Genomic DNA, 17253 nt, shown 5'->3' on the forward strand with positions numbered 1-17253 from the left:
ACAGTATTATCAGCTAAGCAAGATGGACCAATGATCTGACATGATCAGCATCCTATGCTTCTGTGATGCTAATTCATGGAATTAACAATACTACTCCTGAGATCTGCATGCTGAATACAATATAGCAGTGGCTATGATTATTTTGATTATTTTGGGCTCGGGGGCTTAGTAATAATGACCTATGAAAATCAGGCCTAGCAGACTTGTTTGGGAGAGCCAGCAATGACTACCCCTGTTGCAATTGTTATCTATACTTATAAAATGATGTAAAGGTAGAAATGGCAACCTTGTGGCTTGGAATGCCAATATAAAGAATAAAAAGAGTTATACACACAAGCTATGTGCCCCACATTGCCCCATTGGCTAATTGTATGCATAATTTTTGCTGTTTGCTGCCCTGGGTTCCTTTAGGAAGAAGGCTAGATAGATGACAGATGATAGATAGATAGAAGATAGATGATAGATAGATAGATAGATGCTAGATAGATAGATAGATAGATAGATAGATAGATAGATGCTAGATAGATAGATAGATAGATAGATAGATAGATAGATAGATGATAGATAGATAGATAGATGATAGATAGATGATAGATAAAAATTGTATGTAGAAGAGAGCCAAGCCCCATACAGCACTATATTTCTACATTTATAAGTATTAATGTAGAAGTATTTTTATTCAATTATACACTTTGTGGCATATATCTATTTATGTACCAGTTACTTAAAGAAACCTGGAGTATATATGTGTCTGATGTTACATGTACAGTTATGCATACACTACTGTAAAATTGTTTGCTATTTTAGCAGAACAATTAAAAAACCCTTTGTGTCGTGTCAAATTCGAGGAGTAAAACGAGAATTAGGACTTCAACATTTTCAGAAAAAGGTGTAGCCACCCCACATTATGTCACTCTAAAACTGTTGCACAGTAGTCAGTGGGTGGCAATACTTCACCACAAAGGAGAAGATCAACACTCTGCCAGACTTTGCTGTGCCCATCTAAAAGGGTTCCAGTGAACATACGGGGCATTGCAATCTGCCCTACAAATGAGTTCATTGACCATATAATGATCTTGTGGGTTTCAAACCTGGATGCTTTCCAACTCTGACTGGAAAGATTAGATTAGAGGTTTTTGACATTTTAAAAATAATAATACTAATATTGCTACTAGTAAAAGTAAAATAAAATACTATATAGACACACACTTTTTCAAAAGAACAAGTGAAGACCCAAAAGAAAGAACTTCATTGAAAGAAAACCCTAATCAGATAACCATTGTACAACCCACAGATTGATTTATCTACCATTTATGTACTCTTGTACTTACTGTACATTCATCTCAAAGGAGGACAAAACAGGATTTCATGTTTATAATTAGCACTAATGTACTTCACTGTCATGCTTAAGCCAAGCAAATGTGATTGCAGGAATGCCTACGGTCAGTGGTGCGCTCTCTCTCTCTCTCTCTCTCTCTCTCTCTCTCTCCAGCTCACCCTGTCCCTACGTATACTTGCAAAATGGAATATGATTTTTTTGGGAACTGTGTGTTTAGGATAATTGAAGCAGAAAGCTGCTTGTTTGTCTTAATTTAGGAAAAGTTCAAATATTTAAAACACAAAAGATTATGGAATTGATATGGAGAAAGAGCAGATGTTGACTGTAGAACAGCTGTAAGGCACATTTTTTGCCTCCCCTCCTTCCTCCCCTCCTCCCTGCACACCTTTGGACACCAAGCAGCACAGTCACCAGCTCAGAGATTTCATGACCCCCAAATGTAGTTCACCAAGTGGCAGGACTCTGCTCCTTTGAAAGAGCGGAGTGATAAACTGGAAGTGAGGCATCTCCTGTCTCCCAAATGAAGCAGCAAGAAATGCCCAAGGCTGCTCTCAGATACATAGCTGTCAACTTACAGATTTGAAAATAAGGGACCAGCAGCCTCAAAAATAAGGGATCAGCAGCCAAAATAAGGGATTTTGCTTAGTTCATGCAGAAACCCGGCACTGATGGAGCCATGCTGCTTTTGCTGCAACTGACTGTGTTTTGCAGGGGGTTGGACTAGATGATCCTAAGGGTCTACAACTCCAACCAAAGAAGAGTGGCAGACAAAACTGATGAATGACATCGTGATGGCAAAGCTTACAGGCAGAATTAGAAACCAGGAAGAGGACCTCTTTAATAAAGAATGGGGAAAGTTTATAATTTAGTTGAAAAGCTGTTGTAAAGAGTTACATACATTGGTAGGATTGACAGAAAACTTGTAGTAAAAATTCGAACTATGGATGGACAAATGATTTATAAAAATAGAGTTATGAAAGGGATGCAGAGGGGGAAAGCACTACATTAAGATGCTGCACTGGTTGGAGGGTATGCTAAGCTTCACGTCAGGGCTGCCGTCGTCCTGGCGCGAGGAGTTCCATCAACCCTTCCCCGCCCGAGGGGGGGGAGGGAGAGAGACTTGCCCACGCCGCCCGCGAGCCCGGCATGAGGTGATTGCGGCGCCGCAGCAGCCGCTGAAAGCGCCGTCCTTCTGCGTCCCTCCCCATCCCCTCCTCTTCCTCCTCCTTCAGGCCGCCTCCTCAGCTGCCGCCGCCGCTGCCTCCAGCTTCCCCTGGCAGCGTGGCGGAAGTCTTGCAAGAGAGGGGCTGCCTGCCTGCCTGCCGCCACCCGTCTCCTCATGATGCACCCCTGAGGGGGAAAAAGGAGAGACGGAGACGTGGCAGCTCGTGCGCTCTCTCTCTCTCTCGTGGCGGAGGATCCCGAGCTGCTGCTTCCATCCCGAGCCGGCTGAGCATGAAACCCGGAAAATTTAAGGGACATCATCAATAAGGGACAGCAGTGGGACACAGCGCTGGGATAAGGGGGTTTCCCGCCAAATAAGGGACAGTTGACAGCTATGCTCAGATATCATGTTTGCATCACTGTGAAACAGTGGCAAATCTGACCCTCCTTTTTTTTTAATATAAAATATTTATTGCAATTTTAAACAACAAAATTAACATCAAACATATTAGAGACAGAGAAATTCAAAGTAAGATTATAAGAAAAAGTAAGAATAAAAAGAGTAAGAGTAAAAGATAAGAAAAGAAATTACAACTATTCATAAATCATATTTTCATAATCTTTGGACTTCCTCGCATCACCCTCCCCTGCCATCTCAGTCATATAGTTAAATACAGCAATTTGTTACCTTACTTCCATTTCTTATTTTATAAATCTCAAATATTCAATTCCAACTTTATATATTTTGGTCATAGATTAACCTGCTAAATTTGAAGATAATATTTCTTCAGATTTCACAATTTCCCTAAACATCACCTATTCTCATATGTCTTACACTGAGTTTACTGCTGCCGTGTTACCCTCATTTGTGCATACTCCTAACATTCGTACAATTTATAATGTTTCTGTAAATAGTCTTTAAATTTTTTCCAGTCCTCTTCCACCGTCTCTTCTCCCAGATCTCGAATTCTGCCAGTCATTTCAGCCAATTCCATGTAGTCTATCAGTTGTGTCTGCCATTCTTCCAGAGTGGGCAAATCCTGTGTCTTCCAATGCTTTGCGATGAGTATTCTTGCTGCCGTTGTTGCGTACATAAAGAAAGTTCTATCCTTCTTTGACACCCCTTGGCCGACGATGCCCAGAAGAAAGGCCTCTGGTTTCTTAAGGAAGGTATACTTAAATACTTTTTTTAATTCATTATAAATCATTTCCCAGAAAGCCTTAATCCTTGGGCACGTCCACCAGAGGTGAAAAAATGTTCCTTCAGCTTCCTTACATTTCCAGCATTTATTATCGGGCAAGTGATATATTTTTGCCAGCTTGACTGGGGTCATGTACCACCTGTATATCATTTTCATAATGTTTTCTTTCAGGGCATTACATGCCGTGAACCTCACTCCGGTGGTCCATAACTTTTCCCAGTCAGCAAACATAATATTATGCCCAATGTCCTGTGCCCATTTTATCATAGCTGATTTGACAGTTTCATCCTGCGTATTCCATTTCAACAGCAAGTTATACATTTTTGAAAGTACCCTGGTCTTAGGTTCTAACAGTTCTGTTTCTAATTTCGATTTTTCCACCTGGAAACCTGTTTTTTTATCCAAATTAAAGACCTCCCTAATCTGAGCATAATGTAGCCAATCTCGCACTTTGTCTTTTAGTTTCTCAAGGCTCTGCAATCTCCAAGTATCACCTTCTTTTTCTATTATTTCCCAATATTTCGGCCAATTGGCCTCCATATTGAGTCTTTTCGGGGCCTTGGCTTCCATTGGTGACAACCACCTTGGGGTCTTGTTTTCTAATAAGTCTTTGTATTTTGTCCAGACATTATACACAGCTTTCCTGACAATATGGTTTTTAAAAGCCTTATGAATTTTTACCTTGTCATACCACAAGTATGCATGCCAACCAAAAGCATTATTGAACCCTTCCAGATCTAGGACATCAGTGTTCTCAAGGAGAATCCAATCCTTCAACCAGCAGAAAGCTGCAGATTCATAATACAGCCTCAAATCTGGCAGGGCAAACCCCCCTCTCTCTTTAGCATCAGTTAGTATTTTAAATTTTATTCGGGGCTTTTTGCCCTGCCAGACAAACTTAGAGATATCTCTCTGCCATTTTGTAAAACATTCCACTCTGTCCACAATCTGTAGGGTCTGAAACAAAAACAACATTTTTGCAATACATTCATTTTTATCACAGGGATGGTTCTCCGACCCCTGGCTGAATTAGTGCTATGGCAAAACCTGCCCTCTAATTTCTTGAAACTTGTCTTCCGTTTGTTTGTTTTTTTAAAGGCTCCAGTGTTTGTTTGTTTTTCTCTCTTTTTGCCTCATTTTCAGGGCACTGTAGATTTTGTTCAGGTGGGGAATGGTATACTTTACTGTTTTGAGATGGCTGAAGGTAGGATGTGTGCTTTTCTGCCCATTAAACATTCTCCAGTATTCTGTAGCCTGCCCACCTGCCCCTGCTTCCTGATCTGAAAAAAGCTGCATGGGAGAAGTTACCTCATGATATCTCCTCCTCGGTTTTCATTGAACAGGGGAAGCCAAAGAGAACATGGCTACTGAAAACCTGATAGTAGTGCAGCTGCTGACTTTGTTTTTAAGGGAAGTTCTTCCTCATACCTCATGGAAGGTAGTTTTCTGCCCTGGTTTCTTCAAAAGTAAATAAAGAAAAGAAAACACATTGGCAAATAATAACAGCCTCTACACATTCCCATGCTTACATGAAATCTACAGTGAGTATGTATTGGGAAATATGTACAGCCAGGAAGGCTGCAGAATGTAGTGCACTGAAGAAATGATTGGTAGAATGAAAGAAAGGAGATTCAAAAACACCTCTCAGCCACCTAAAAAACAAGTAAAGCCAAACAAAAAGCCCAACACTATGCCCACAAGAATTTATTTGAATATTTTGCTGCAGGCAGAAATGCTTCTGAATGTTAATTGCAGTAAAACCACAGGAGGGTCATGTGGTCTTATGTTCAAATCCTGTTTGTGGGTTTCCCTCAGACATCTTACCAGTCACTGTGAGAACAGAGTGCTGGACTAGATGGGCCATTGCTCTGACCCTGCAAGCTCTTCTTATGACAGCTCCCTTCACTATATTCATTTTGGCAAGTCTATTGAGGTATTTAGCATATTGACATGTGTTTTAATCTGTTTTTTAGCTTATGATAAAGGTAAAGGTACCCTTGACTGTTAGGTCCAGTCGGGACGACTCTGGGGTTGTAGCGCTCATCTCGCTCTATAGGCCAAGGGAGCCGGCGTTTGTCCGCAGACAGCTGGTGAACCAGAGCAGCGCACGGAAATGCCATTTACCTTCCCGCCGGAGTGGTACCTATTTATCTACTTGCACTTTGATGTGCTTTCAAACTGCTAGGTGGGCAGGAGCTGGGACTGAGCAATGGGAGCTCACTCCGTCGCGGGGATTCAAACCACCAACCTTCCGATCAGCAAGCCCTAGGCTCTGTGGTTTAGACCACAGCGCCACCCGTGTCCCCCTAGCTTATGATAGATTGTGATTATTTCTGAATGTTTTAAATAGTCGTTTTAACTTTTGTTGTTTTCTACTGAAAATAAATATTGTTTTATTCTTTTTGTAAATCACTTTGAGGTTTTATTACAATCAAGTATTATATAAATCTTCCGAAATAAATGCATATGATTAGAAGCAATATTTTATCAGTGTTCTCAACAGTAGAATAAAATTGAGCTGTGATCTACCTTGTGGATAAAAACTAATACTTTTTGGTGGACTCCCTGTGACTGTGGATTCCCTCCACCCCATCTATTCAAAGAGCTGAATATTTTTCAGTTACTCTGTGTTTGGTAATTATGCTGGCAGTCGGGTTGATGGCCCCAGGTGCCAAGCACATGTGCTTATAGCTATACACTTGGCACCAACAGATAAACCTTCCTCGTTCCACTCTGATGATATTTTGCTTTTCATGTAATATCGGCAGTGGAACCGGGCTCGTACTATTTTAGTCTCTTGCGGACTTTCAATGCAATTTAATTTTAACTAGCAACTCTTAATGACACATCGGGGTATGGAGAAATGTGCTGCTGATTTGTGAATGGAACCATAGCGTAAGAGAACATTTTCGGTCTTGCAGGAGGGCATACTATTTGACCAGTGTCGCAAACAAACGAGTCTGGGGGTTGAAGTCGGTGTGTTTCAGTGGAGAACATCTGGGTTGCAGTTCATGCTCAAAGTCCCAAATTTAGATTCACTTGGAATGTGTTTATCACATGCAATCCAGAATCTTTAAACATTCCCTGAGAAGCATAGTAAAAGCAAAGATTATTCCAGTCCTTACCATGTCAGTCACAGATCTCTTGTTCTCTGTTGCACTCCAGGAACCACTGCATCATTTCTTGTGCCACTGTTGCAACCTGCTTGGGAGAATTATGTAAGCAATATAGTAGTAGTAACAGTAATAGTATTGCTGTGAAGGCAGCTCTGTTGTCCATGGTAATGTAGGTAGCCCCAAAGTAAGTCACAGGAAGTATGGTTAGCTTTATTGAGCTGAGCTTACCAACCCTATTTCGGTGTTTCTCTAGACACACAAGAGCTTAAAGTGGAGGTACAACTAAGCTGGATAAGGGTGTAGGAACTCTGCTTCAGGCTTTTGCATGTTCAAAGAGTTTCTAAGTTGAACATACTTTGAAAGCTCTTCTTGATTGGGAGCCCTGCCTTTTCAGAAATCCTTTTCAGATCTTTACATTGGATGCAGATAGGAACAAGAGATTTCAAAAAATCATCATCATTATCATCAAGGTTTAGGGACAAGAAACTAGGGATAAAAAGAAAATGGCCCACTATAGGCTCACTTGAGGCAATTAATTGGGGAGACATTTTGTAGAATTGGGGGAGGGAGACAAAATTATTTGTCATTGGGGTGGGATTTACTGAATAATGGTGGTAGTGAGGTCTGCTGGACTATTGGTTATTACAGTGGTACCTCAGGTTACATACGCTTCAGGTTACAGACTCCGCTAACCCAGAAATAGTACCTCAGGTTAAGAACTTTGCTTCAGGATGAGAACAGAAATTGTGCTCCGGCGGCGCGGCAGCAGCAGAAGCCCCCATTAGCTAAAGTGGTGCTTCAGGTTAAGAGCAGTTTCAGGTTAAGAACGGACCTCCAGAACGAATTAAGTACTTAACCCGAGGTACTGACTGGTTCAGTAAATTGATTCATAGTAGCAGTGGCCATTTCTTTTTCTTAAAGCAGGGATGGGGAAACTTTGAGGCTCCAGGCGTTACTGGACTCCAACTTCTATCAGTCCTAGTCAGAATGGCCAATCGTCAGGGATGATGGGAGTTGTAGTCCAGATCCCACATCTGGATGGTCCCAGGTTTTTCATCCCTTTCATAAAGGTGACCCTTTTGGTGGCAACCTTTCAGCAGCTATCCTTTCCCCAAACACACACACTGCCCTCTCTGAATGACAGTGTGCTATTAACATAAGATTGTAAGTGCTATGGACATTGTTCCCAGGACATTCAGCCCTTACTGACTCCAAGACTCAGTGACTCAGGGGGTGATGATGCTGACAGGCCTCCTTCACACACCTTTCAGGTGTTTGGGTAGTGAGGAGTAAAGAAGAGTTATGCTACTGATCTGACACTCAAACATCTGGCAAGCAGCATGAGTCAATGGGATGGACCAAAGTCTTCGCTCTATGAATGGAAGGAGATTCTGTTCATGGAAGAAGATTACCACTCATGAAAGAACCCTTACAATAACTGGAAATTTCCTTCAATTCATGGAACAAAAGCTGTCAATGACTCCTAGCCATGATGGCTATCTTCTGCCTCCACAGTTGGAGGCAGAAATTTTTCTGAATACTTGATGCTGGAAGCCACAGGAAGGGAAAGTGCTCTTGTGCTCAAATCCTGCTTTAGGTTTCCCACAGGCATCTGGCTGGTGGTTGTGAGTGGGACACTGGACCACTAGATGGACCAATGGCCTGATCCAGTTGGCTCTTTCTATGTTCCTGCACTGAGTTTGGTGGGCTTGGTTTTAGAATGTGGTGGATCAGGCTTGTGTATTAAAGAAGTTGTGGCCCATTTATTGTGTCTCATGTCTTGATTCTGAGAACTGCAGGGCAAATATTAGAGTTGCAATTGATATTCCTTTTTGTTCCAATACAGCCAATTTGGTATTACAGGTATTTCATTCACTGAGGTAATACTATCTTCCAAAATGTTGGAGAGCTTCTTTCACTGAAAGATGCCCAAGAAAAATGGTACAATTACTGATCCAGAGAGAAAGCTAAAATTTTCAGAAGACACCTGAGGTGAAGCAGACTCCCTCAGTAGATGCCTGAGGTGAAGCAGACTCCCTCCAAATTCCTGGAAAATGAATCTGTGCCCTACTGAAGCTTTGTGAGTAGCTCAGGAACTGAGAGTCAAATGGGGTTGCAGGCAGAGTGTCTGCAAAAATTGCAGCATTTCTTACCATGTTTGCCATATAAGGAAAAGAAGAAAGGGAGAGAGTTGAGGGAGAGTTTTAGGTCTAGTTTTAGTGACTGACAGGTTTATCTTCTAATCAGAGGGGAATATTTTACTTGACTTCTCCAGTCATAGCACTTTGGTGGACAACCTTTGAAACAATATATCAACCATGTTCTTCTCTGTTCTTGTAACTTTATCAGTGGTGGCGGTGGGGAGATAAAACCCACATTTAGCAGCCTTTATATAGTCAGAATAGGTTACTTTGTCCTCAAATTTGATTCAGTTCTGTCAAAAAAATGTTATACTCATTTGTTGATTCCATCAAGATAATCAACGGAGAGACAACAAACTTTGGATTTTACAAACAGATATTCTGATTGGGACTAGAGGCCTACAAATCAGTCCAGGCTGAATTGGGCCATTATCAGAGTGCCAAATCAGAGTCTGAACTGAATATTGTGGACAATGCACATTCCTAGCAGCTGAACACTTGAACTGATGCTTTAGCAACATGCCACAAAGCATTTGTGAGCCAACCATCCAATGTATTTGTGGAGGGGGGGGTGACACTTAGATCAAATATTTAGGATATCAGGAAAACTATCACAAAGTTAGTCAAGTGTCTAATGTCATGAACATCAACTTTTCAGCATCATTTACTCTGTAGCTTCCTTGATGGAGTTTCTGCAGACGATCATGATTTGCTGCTCTGCTGTGATGTTTATGGGCTCAATAAAGAGAAGGTTCTAAAAAGATTATAGGCACTGAAAAAGGAAATACAACCTTTTCTGCAGGAGTATGGAGCAAAACAGACTTAAAACATTTTTGGAATTTCTTGCCTGCTGAAAACACATGATGGTTCCCTATAGACATTCTTATTTCATTTATCCTCTCAACAAAAAAGTCTTTAGGGGGTGAAATAAAATTTTCAGATATATTACAAACCATCCGCCTTTCCCCTTTGCTTAAAGTTTGAAATTATGTGACAATAGGAACTTTGAGGGGGGAAAGAAAGGTCCTGTTCAAAAGTCTTAAAATACACAGAGACATAGTCGGCCTATAACATCTCAGGTTTCACTACAGCTAAAAAGGAACTTTCAGACAAAAAGCTGAGCCCTATTATTCTGTTTCTAAAGAATTGAAAGAGCTGGTGGAAACTTTTGAATACAACTCTGAAAGTCACAGATGCGTCTTAAATTGCAATCAATTTCAATAAACTCCCCCCCCCCAAACCCAGTTCACTACTTTTTCAGTTTGTGCCTTCTGGACCTTTACATGAAATGAACTTGGTGGGTTTTTTTAAAAAAAAATTACATGGGCCAGCACTGTTGAATCAGTAGATAAGAAGAAGATGGAAATCAGTTGAAAGGTATCCCTTACAAGACTATCCCTGACAGCCCTTCAGACCAATAATCTCCATGCACTGACCCAGAACCATCACACCACATATTATCCACCTCCAAAAGAGATTAACCCGCACTGCCTATATCCCTAAGGTGTGCTACAAGCAGAAGTGAAGTAGAAAATAATGGGCATATAGGCTGGATCCATAATTGTTCTATTTTCATGGAAGGACTCCTGCCGACAGAAGGGCCTGACTGATATCCAACAAGACAATGGCCCCACCACCATCTCCTATCAGCTTCCAGAGGGTCTCCCAACCTTCTGGAACATTTTTTGAGGGACACAAGGGGTTGTAGTAGGAAGAGGAACTGACAAATATAAGGTCCTTCCTTCCCTTAGTGGGAGTGTTCTGTGACCAATGAAGACCATCTCATGTGGACCTCATGTATAATTTTTGAGTGGCAATTAAGCCCCCGCGTCTCATCTTACAGAGATAGCATGGGAGCTGCAGCAGTGCATTTCTAAGTCACTGAATGAATACTCTTAGAACTCTTAGAATACTCTTCACCAGCGTGGTGGCCACCAGATATTTTGGACTACAGCTCCCCAATGGCTCCATAATAGGAACTGTAGTCCAAAACATATGAAGGGCACCAGGTTGGTGAAGCCTGTTTTACACTGTGTATCCCACATTTAGGAAAATGGGAATTGAATTAATTGCAGGGTAATTAATGGTAGTTATGTTCCCTACAAACCACATTTCTGGAGTGAACATGAGATCCCAGTTATGAAGAGAGCATCTCAAATCACTTCTAAGTAATCTCGCCAAACGCAACAAGACTATGCCAAATAAATGGCATTTTGGCTTTTTTCCAAAATGATTTTTAATGTTCCTTTTTATTGCAGCATCATCACGTACAGCCTGATATTGGATAGTTTAATTTATAAATATATTTCAAGTGGATGGGTGCATAATGCACTTTCCTCATGTGTTCATGAGGATATAGGATTATGTACTCAAGGTATTGTTGCTGAAGTCTGCAATACAGATGAAACAAGAGGAAATGAAAAAGTGGAACGGTCCTCAATATACCTTTTTAACAGAATTAAGAGTCACAAACAAAAAAAATTTCAATAGAACTTGAGAATTGGATGATATTGAAAAAACCAAAGGAGGCCTGAGATTTGATAGTTGTCTTCATGAATTTTTTTAATTAATAATTATAATTGATATAGGAGGAATTCCTTTTACAAACTCAGACCTAGCTAAATGGCATCACAGTTACAATTCCTTGCTAAGTTTATACAAACACTTGTAGAAATTATTTGACTTCTTCCAGTATCTTTATTTAGGGTACCCTTGCAACAGCTGGGTTTCTGCCTGCCTTTAAGCTGTTGAAGTCACAGGAGCTTGTATCAGAGAGAGAAAGCAAGTGTTGCATAATTGTATTGAGGATGTATAGTACAGTGGTACCTCAGGTTAAGCACTTAATTCGTTCCGGAGGTCCGTTCTTAACCTGAAACTGTTCTTAACCTGAAGCACCACTTTAGCTAATGGGGCCTCCCGCTGCTGCTGCGCCGCCGGAGCACAATTTCTGTTCTCATCCTGAAGCAAAGTTCTTAACCCGAGGTACTATTTCTGGGTTAGCGGAGTCTGTAACCTGAAGTGTATGTAACCCGAGGTACCACTGTATAGTCATCTATTTACTTTTCATAAAATGTGTGTATCCTGCCACAGTTATGTTATTAGAAAATGTTTCTATTTTTAAAGCTATAACTATTTTTATCTGGAAACAGATTTAATAAAGGCAAGCAAATACCTGGCACTTGAACATGGTGTTCAAAATGGATTGCTAGGTTACAGCTTGACAGTGATATTCATTAATGACACAGTTCATTCATCCATGTTATCCTAGATTACCAAGCAAACAATTTAAGTGACCATGTGGGATTCATGACCCTGATAAATTTTTATCATTGCATAATTTCCTGACATAATAAGAGACTATAAAGGTGGCAGACCCAATAGAGAGGTCTACTGTGCTAGGATACCACATTCTTTGTTATATAAAAATCATGATTAGATTAATTAGAATTACAACCAGAATTTCACCTAAACCAAAATTCAGGGCAAATGTGAGCGTCTTTCCTCAGGTAGAGAAAGCCACAATTTTGGCTAGCAAAAAACACCCTCCTTGAAATCATTAATTGGGTGAAAAATCTAATGAATACAAACACAAGCGCATACTATTAGTCCTAGCTCAGCAGCATGCAACAAGTTCATGGCAGCAAATCCCATGTTCGCTCACCCCCACCAGGGATAGAGTGCAAAGTGGAGCATTGGGGCCACATTGGGTCAGATGAGTCCATAGCAAATTGACTACTTCCCAAAGTACCAAATTAGGACCTGAACCAATTCTTGTGGTTGTTGCAGAACCCTATTTCATAGCGCTTTGGGGCTTTAGTTCTGTATACAACACTTGCATGGGGGAAAGTCTAATGAAAGATAGATGTGAAATGATAATAATGTTGATCGCTACAACTGCAAAGTTGAAGAGTAAACACCTACTCCGTACTAAATGTTAGTGTGCAGCCAATTCTGGCATTTGAGATATGATCTAGTCATTTACTAGATTAGGATTACAATTTGACTACTTAGGTATAAATTACTGTTTCAGCCATTATATTCCTAAATCACAAATGGTGTATTGATGCTTCTCTAGCAGGTATATGTTATATGATCCTGGTATGGTAATTCTGGGGGAATTACAGCCAAATACCTGTAGCGACTGAATTGTTCCTTTATTGGCATGCCTCATTTTATATTAAGCTGAAATAATTAATGTTCCTTGTACCCTTTCAAAGCAGATTGAAGCAGATATCCTACACTCAGTTACGTTCATAATCTCTATATTTTTTACCGTTTTTCAAAGACATGCTCCAATATTTAACCACTGAAGTTTTGAACTGGAAGGATGTGTGTATAAAGGAGCCTTTGTCATTGGTTAGAAAGTTCTCATTTTTTTCACTCAGGCACTTCCCTCCTCACTGCTATAAAACATTTTTATGGATCCAAGAGGACAATCAAGTGCACTAAACTCATCTACCAGCAAACACAGAGAAGGAAGGGGGGGCATTCAGTTTGGAGCAGAGCATTAACATAGCCATACAGTTAGAAAAATGAGAAAGCATTTCTCTCCCCCCCACCCCGCAAGCTCATTTCATTTTTATGCCTCTTGATCTAAATCATATAAATGGTTCATCAAATGGAACTTCCCCAAATGCCAACAAAGGCTGTCCTTTCACTGCAAACATTCTTCCTCATTCCCATTCCATGCCCTGGTAAAAACAGCTACAAACATCTGTAAAAATGATAGTAGTAGTTTCATCTCCTTTAGTGTTTACACAGGCAAGAAAGATTTCTCCATACTTGTGTGTATCCATGATTTAACTACGAATGACATTGTACCTTGCTACCATTAACCCTTTAATCTAGTATGTTTCTACAAATAACCACCTGTAGTCAATTCTTTATTCATAAGCCTTATCTGTTGTTACAGTATATAATCTATGAGAATGTCCTAATTTTTATCATTCTCTAAGCCTGTCATCATGGCCGAGACAAGGCTTATCCCTCTGAGCAGATGAGATTAGTCGATCATGTTGAAATCAGAAGAGGGATTATAATGCTTGTAATACACTGAGTCAAATTAAATGCATTTTGTTTGCACATCACAAGATCTTGTTGCTAAGGCTTTGGTGTCTTCCGCTGACTGTAATAAATTGCCAATAAAATGTAGAAGGGTTGTTGGGGGGGGGGAACCCTCAAGTGAAAGGCAAGAGCAAATTATAAAGATGTTTGATTTGTTTATTCAGTCTGCTAAATAAAGGTTTTAGTGGTTCTCATATCACCAGAGTTTTCTAAACAATGGGCTATGCATCAGAGTGAAGCTCTGATCCACATTGTATGTTCATTTTAATTAAATTTCGTTCAGTTCTTTCTTTGTTCAGTTCTGTCTATGTTCAGCACAATCCTAACCAAGTTTATATGGAAGAAAGCCCTGCTGATTTCTTTACCTTTGCTTTGCTGGTCAGCTCTGATGACAACAGAGATTTTTCCCCCCCAGAAGATATTAATTTTGTGTAGTTATTCCACTCTGGGCATCTCCCAACAAAATATTAAAAACATGATAAAAAATCAACCATTAAAAACTTCCCTGTACAGGGCTGCCTTCAGATGCCTTCTAAAAGTCATATAGTTCTTTATCTCCTTGACATCTGCTGGTAGGGCATTCCACAGGACAGGTGCCACTACCAAGAAGGCCCTCTGCCTGGTTCCATGTAACTTCACTTCTCACAGTGGGGGTGACCTCAGTGTCCAGCCTGGACAATGTTGGTGGAGATGCTCCTTACGTATAACAGGACCGAGGCTGTTTTCATTAAGCAGCGGTTCTCAACCTGTGGGTCCCCAGATGTTGTTGGACTACAACTCCCATCATCCCTGAGCTCTGGCCTTGCTAGCTAGGGGTTATGGGAGTTGTAGTTCAACAACATCTGGGGCCCCACAGGTTGAGAAAGGCTGATTTAGAGCTTTAAAGGTCAGCACCAACACTTTGAATTGTGCTCAGAAATGTACTGAGAGCCAATGTAGATCCTTTAAGACCGATGTCATATGGTCCTGGCAGCCTCTCCCAGTCACCTGTCTAGCTGCTGCATTCTGGATTAGTTGTAGTTTCTGAATCACCTTCAAAGGTAGTCTGACATAGAGTACATTGCAGTACTCCAAGCAGGAGATAGCTATCTATATAGGTATAGATATAGATATATATCCTGACCAAAATGTTTTTAGTATCAGAAGCTTGAACTGTAACATGCTTTCTGCTGTGGTTATTTAATTCATTATTTTGGTACTTATAATCACCAAGAAAATATGTGCAAGAACACACATTTTATAGAATAAAGATACAATGCACACACAGTAAATAGAACAAAACTGCAGATCTCAAAGGGGACAGAATCTTACATTTTAGAAACACACCCAGGAAAACATTTTCCCAAATCACAAGAGCCATTACCTGCATCTGGAAACAAGCGCAGCTTGGACCTTCATTTGAAATAAAATATAAGTGAACAAGAAGCAGAAATGTGTAAATAAAAGGACCTCTAGCCCTTTCAGTTATTTAGAACTATCAATATAATTTCCGGTGGAATATGATCTTCTGTACCATTGTAAAAATAAAGGCTCTCAGATCTCCGAGTTTCTGGAAGCCTATAATGCAGCCTTTGTGGGGCTGTAGTCAATATGTCAAGAGCTATGAGGTTTCTACATAAAGTAGCGTATAGTCAGCTTGGACCACACAGGTTTGCTTTTATTTGCAAGCTATTTTCCATATGTGGATAAGCAACACAGAGATTCTTATTTCAGGTTGGTACTCGTCGCCACCTATCAGGATTAGCCATAGTAGTAATTCTAAAGAATATAGAGTTTAAATATAAAATTGTGCCTTCGTTTGGTTACCTGCTGCTTATTATTTATATGGGGCTTTTAATTTGCAAAGTGCTTTAGAAAGTTAGGCAGGCCAAAAATCCCACTTAAGTTTATGAGCAGGTCACTTCCCCCTTTGTTGACACACCGTTTAGTGCATTCTGCCTAATCTTAGCACTGCTGATCAAGGGAGCCATCTTGAGAATTTTGAAATAGTCTTGCAGATACACACTGGAAAACGGGATGAACAAACTATTTCAAGTGCAGTTCAGTAAATATCTACCCAGTCCCAATGAATTCAAAAGGATGGTGTGGGATTTAGGGATGGAGGATCACAGGGAGGTTTACAATATTAAAAAACCCACAAAAATACAAAACATAGTAACAAATGAAAATGATACCCCCTCACCCCTCAAACCAAAAGGCCATGGGTTGTTTAATTAGCCAAAGGCCTGGGAGAAGAGGGAAGTTTTTGCCTAGTGCCTAAAGATATGTAACAAAGGTGCCAAGTGTGCCTCCCTGGGGGCAGTATTCCACAAGTAGGGAGCCACCACCCAAAAAGGCCGTTCTCACCCTCCAGATGTCTCGTGGAGGAGGCACATGAGAAAGGGTCTCAGATTATGATTGCAGGGTCTGGGTAGGTTCATATGAAGAGAGGCGGTCCTGAGATATTGTGTTCCTGAGCCAAATTGTGGCTACCTTCCCACGCACACATATCTGAAATCATATCCTGCCACTATTGGGAATGACCGCTCCCCGCTTAAAATGGGGGGCGCCCTTTGCGTGGACGCGTGCAGCCCCTAGATCTGGAGCGGCTCCAACAGCATAGGCTTGGCTTTGCCTTCACTCAGGTGGGATACCTGGAGGTCTCCGCCTGCCTCAGTCAGTTGTCCAATCCCACCTGGGGGAAGCGTTGCCAAGGAGACCAGGCCAGGTAGGGGAGGGATTACGTGCCCACACAATAGAGGGAGGATCTTACCTAGGAATCCTCACTTGGCTCCAGAGCTTCTCCCACCCTACCCACCCTCAGTTAATGTCTTATTTTGCAGGTTAACTTTTCTTCACAGGTATGCGGGCGCTGCTACGTTAAGGTCGCTGTTAAAGGAATTTCCCTGCATTGGCAGGTTTCGCCTTTCCCGTAGCAAAACGTCACAACTTTGGCGGTATCAGGCCTTGGGCGGAATCCTTTTGTCCATCTTCCTCTTGCGGCGGCGATACCAGGGTTCCCCGTTAAAGGGGTTTTCTGAAGAGAGGCTTTGGTCGTACACCGAAAGGTCGTCATTGCTCTCTCCTGCGGCGGCGGCGTTACGGGGGCGGCCATCTCTGCTTGAACATATGTTCCCTAGAGCCGGCCCATCCCCCACATACACACTGGATAACCCTGATGCTCCCTAGGTCCCCGGCTGGGGACCGGGGAGGGAGAACGCCCAATGCCTGAGCCAAGGTCTACCCAC

This window comes from Podarcis liolepis (assembly GCF_965112155.1).
Source record: "Podarcis liolepis genome assembly, chromosome: 8".
Lineage (NCBI taxonomy): Eukaryota > Metazoa > Chordata > Lepidosauria > Squamata > Lacertidae > Podarcis > Podarcis liolepis.